General features: G+C 39.3%; 1 pseudogene; it reads left to right on the top strand.

Annotated features, from left to right (window-relative positions):
* The first annotated feature begins 1,559 nt into the window (after positions 1-1,559).
* Positions 1,560-4,524, top strand: part of LOC102828425 — a 98,138-nt pseudogene continuing 95,173 nt past the window's right edge.

Here is a 4,524-nt window from a genome sequence, read left to right on the forward strand (position 1 = left end):
AGTTAACAGCATTTGCCTATATTCACTTTAGCTATTGCATTCCTCCGTGTATCCTACTACCTTCATCTTTCCTCTGCTAACCTCCCTCTTGTTGTATATTTCCTGCCCTATCTCCCATGTTAACACGTGTCTGCCCTCTAGACCATGAACAATTTTCCCTCTTTTCTCCCGCAACAACAATAGAATATTTATTTTGTCAAGAAAACGTTTTTGAAAAAACTTTTTAGAACGTTGATCTCATACAATGTTTGTCCTTTTTTGATTAACTAATTTCACTCAGCATAATATCCTCCAAGCTCAGCCAAGTTGTGAGGTGGTTCACAGATTCATCATTATACTTCAAATTTTTGAGGTATTAAAGTACGTGTGTGTACCAAAGTTTATTAACCATTCTTTTGTTGACAACCATTAAGTTGTCCCATGTTTTTGATATGTCTTTTGCTGACAACATATTAAAGAATCCTGTTTTCATATCCATTCTGCTCTTTATGTCTCTTGACTGGTACATGTAATCCATTTACATGCAGTGTAATTATCAACAGATATGAATTGTTGTCATTCTTCAGAGGTTTTTGTGATGCTAGTGGATTCCTTGTTCAACATAATTTTCTATGCTGAATTCATTTTGTTTATAGGTTTTCTTGTCATTTTCATTTTTGCCTTATAATGTTTACTAAATGTTTCTGATTATCTTCTTTTATATTTTGATGTATAGGTGTATTATTTTTCTTTGAAGTTACATTGTAATTTATCAATTTTTTGCCTGCTTAATATAGTCTGTTTTATCTTGAAATTTACTTGACTTCCTTGTTGTTTGTAAGTTCTGTATCTACACTATTCCCTCTTTTTGCTTTGGAGTTGACTTCCTTGTATAAATCTGCTTCCCTATTTTCACTCTTGTAAGTTTGTTTTGCTTTAAATACTTCTATATCTAGACTGAGTTCTAGGTGATGTTGTTATGATTCTTGGATGGCAAACTTTTTCTTTCTGAGTTTTGTGCATGTCGTTCAATTGCCTTTTTGCCTGCATGGTTTCTGCTGAGATATCTGAGCTATGTTTTCTTATTGGTGCTCCTATGTAGTCAGTTTTTTAGTTTTCCAAGCTGTTAGCATGATTCTTTCTTCGTCTTTTATTTTGGAAAGCATGACTTGATATGTTTTGGTGATTTTCTTTTGGGATATATCCTATTAATGGTTCATTCAGCTTCCTGTATGCTTTATTGTCTCATCTTTCATGATCTTTGGGACATTTTCTTCCAACAACTTTTCAACAATTTTTTCTGTGCTTGTCTCTTTCTGTTCTGGAATTCCAATCACTGATAAACTGTTCCTCTTCATTTAACTCTTAGGCTTTCTTCATATTTTCAGTTCTTTTTTCTGATGGTTCTTCTAACATACTAGTATTGAAATATTTATCTTTAAGGTCACTAATTCAGGTTTCCATTGCTTCCCATCTACTCCAATGTGCTGGCGACAGCATCCGCAAGTACTGAGAAGCTGTGGCCCTGTGACAAAATGGATGAAAATCCAACCCTGGGGCCCTCCTCAGGATTGCGAGCCATGAACCCTAAGGGCCAAGGAAGTGATCTCCTGAAGTCCCAGGTTCATAGACTTTTTGTGAACTCACTGGATGGCTACCTCTGTGCAATTCCTTCTAGTCTCGTATTGTTCATTCTGTACTTCTTCTTCATGCTCTTAACTCCGGTAATTGTAGCTTCTGTGAAAATTTTGATATCAATGTACGTAATGCCTCTTTTAATGACACTATTTTGAATGTCACTGCCTTAAAAGTATTAGCAGTGTGTGAGGACTTGGGAACAGATCCCTTTGAGGAACAGGCGGTGGCCACCTGGGAGGAATGTCAGAACTGCTCGTTATCCAACTATTTAGTTATGTTTGATATTAACTTAAAGCATGAACTTTTGATGTCCATGAACAACAATGGGACAGAAACCCCTTCTAGAGCTGAGGCAGTAAAGCTTCCTCAAATGACTCAGGAAAAGCAGGAACAAGTATAATGAGATTATGAGAAAAGGTTTTGGAGAAAAACTGCCCAGAATTTACAATTGGAATGGAATGGTAAATTCCGGGGATGTTTGATTAAAGGACGATAGTGGCAGCCCCCTCAAGTCGCCCCCAGGCATAAGCAGTTTAATCCAGACGTTCTTCTTCCCCCTGAGAGTATAGTAAACATTGTAGCATTTGGATATGGAACCTGGAACAAGGAAAAGGAAGGTGGAGGCGAAACTTCACCTTCATTGTTGTTGTCAGGTGCCATCGAGTCAGAATTGACTCATAGCGACCCCATGCACAGCAGAACAAAACAATGTCTGATCCTGGGCCAACCTCACTACCGCTGCCACACTTGACACCATCAATGATGCCACCTGGCCAATCCATCTCATTAGGGGTCTTCCTCTTTTTCTCTGACCCTCCACCTTACCCAGCATGACATCCTTCTCCAGCGACTATTTCCTCCGGACAATATGTCCAAAGTATGAGAGATGAAGTTTAGCCATCCTGGCCTCCAAGGAGCACTCTGGCTGCACTTCTTCCAAAACACATCTATTGGTTCTTTTGGCAGTCCATGGCACTTTCAGTATTCTCCTCCAACACCACAACTCAAAGGCATCAATTCTTCTATGATCTTCCTTATTCACTGTCCAGCTTTCGCATCCATATGAGGCTATTGAAAACACAATGGCCTGGGTCAGGCGCACCTTAGTCCTCAAGCTGACATCTCTGATCTTCAATACTTTAAAAAGTTCCTGTGCAGCAGATTTGCCCAATGCAATACGTCATCTGATCTCTTGACTGTTGCTTCCACGAGTGTTGATAGTTGATCCAAGAAGAATGAAGTCCTTGACAACTTCAATCTTTTCTCCATTGATAAGAATGTTGTTTATTGGTCCAGTGGTGAGGATTTTTGTTTTCTTGACATTGAGATGTAATCCACCTTTATTAGAAAGGTTAAAACCTGTTTCTCACCTTCCCTGGAGCTACAGAATTAAGGAGGAAAGGATTATTAGTCAATAGATAATCTGTAATAGCTTGCTTGATCTTTTCATATGGAAAAAAAGATTTTATATTGTCACGAGAAGCAAGATGTCCTTGATAAGCTATTTTAAGATAAAACCTGTGAATCATTGTGTCCTGTCTCAAAAGAACAACCACACGTTTTTTCATTTTTCTCTTTTGTGTCAAGTTCCTCCTTGATAAGAATAAAAGACTGGGGTAGAATTAGTTCTGTGTGCATTCTTGGCAGCAGGACTATCTGCCTGTCAGCTTGCATCCACTCTGGTCTCTGAGTGTTTCTTTCTCTTTCGCCTCTCCAGACATCCCACCTTCGTGTACTCACTCCCTTGTTGAGGCTGGACCCCGGCGCCAATGCCCTTTCAGTATATGGTACATTCTTAGATCTTATTATTAATCTTCCAGATTTCCAATGCCAGGTTTTGTATTGTTTCAAAATTTGCATTTATATAGTCTGTTTGCTTTAGTAGTGTTTTCCCGCATGCTTCTAAAATTTTCATTGTGTTCTCCTTACTTTCCTCAATCTTTCTATCAAATCTTTGAAGGCACCTAATTATCATTTTTTAATTTTTCAGTTAGCTTTATTACCTTTTCTTTCTCAGAAACATCTCTGGCTCAGCATCTTGGTCATTTGGTTGAATCATTCTCTGTTGTTTCTTCTTATGAGCTAAAACTGTCTGTTTTCTCAGGTATTGTGTGGTTGTTACATTTGTAAAATGTTGGACTTGGAGGGGAGAAATTTCTAGGTGAGCTTCTGCAATTCAAGGAGCTCAGAAAGTCTTTGTTAAAAGGCTATGACATCAGATTTCCTGACCCAAGATGGAGTTTCTGGTTGCCTCAGTGCTATCTATGTTGAGGGCACTCAATCCAGAAGTAGTTTGTGGGGACCCTTGAAGGAGCAGGTTTCAGTGTTTATTAGAACCAAATGGTAGGTAAGAGCAGGGTTACTGGTTAAATGCTGGGTCTAGTGGATCTTCAAGTTTTGTTGGTCTAGATCTGAGCTTTCCTGAATCCAGGAACCAAATAACACGCCAAAGCAGCACAGTCCTCAGCTCCACCTCATGCTGGCATGACTCCCAACCACATGACTGCAAACTCCTGGAGAGAAGGGTCTGTACTTGCGGTGTATGAAGGTGGGAGTGGGCCACACATCTTGTCACCACAGAAACATGGGGAAAAAGAAGCAATCACACCTTTTCCTTAAAAATCTACTTTGCCAGATCTCCCTCCACTCCTAAAGCTGCTCACAAGATGGTTGCACCGAATCTCGCCAGACTTCCACCTGTTGTTCTCCCTCTCTCGCTGTCCCTGCTCAGCCTCTCCTCCCAAGAAGCACTTTATTTACCTCTGTAACATTTCTTCTGAATTTCGATGTGTCAGACTTTTCATCTGTGTCTTTTATTTTATCTGTTGTATATTTTTTGTTGAGGGTCCCTGTAGTGTGTCTGCATAGTTCTCCATCTTGTCAGAAGTAAACATATAAAGTTAACTT

The sequence above is a fragment of the Chrysochloris asiatica genome, unplaced genomic scaffold (genome assembly GCF_000296735.1).
Source record: "Chrysochloris asiatica unplaced genomic scaffold, ChrAsi1.0 scaffold00070, whole genome shotgun sequence".
Lineage (NCBI taxonomy): Eukaryota > Metazoa > Chordata > Mammalia > Afrosoricida > Chrysochloridae > Chrysochloris > Chrysochloris asiatica.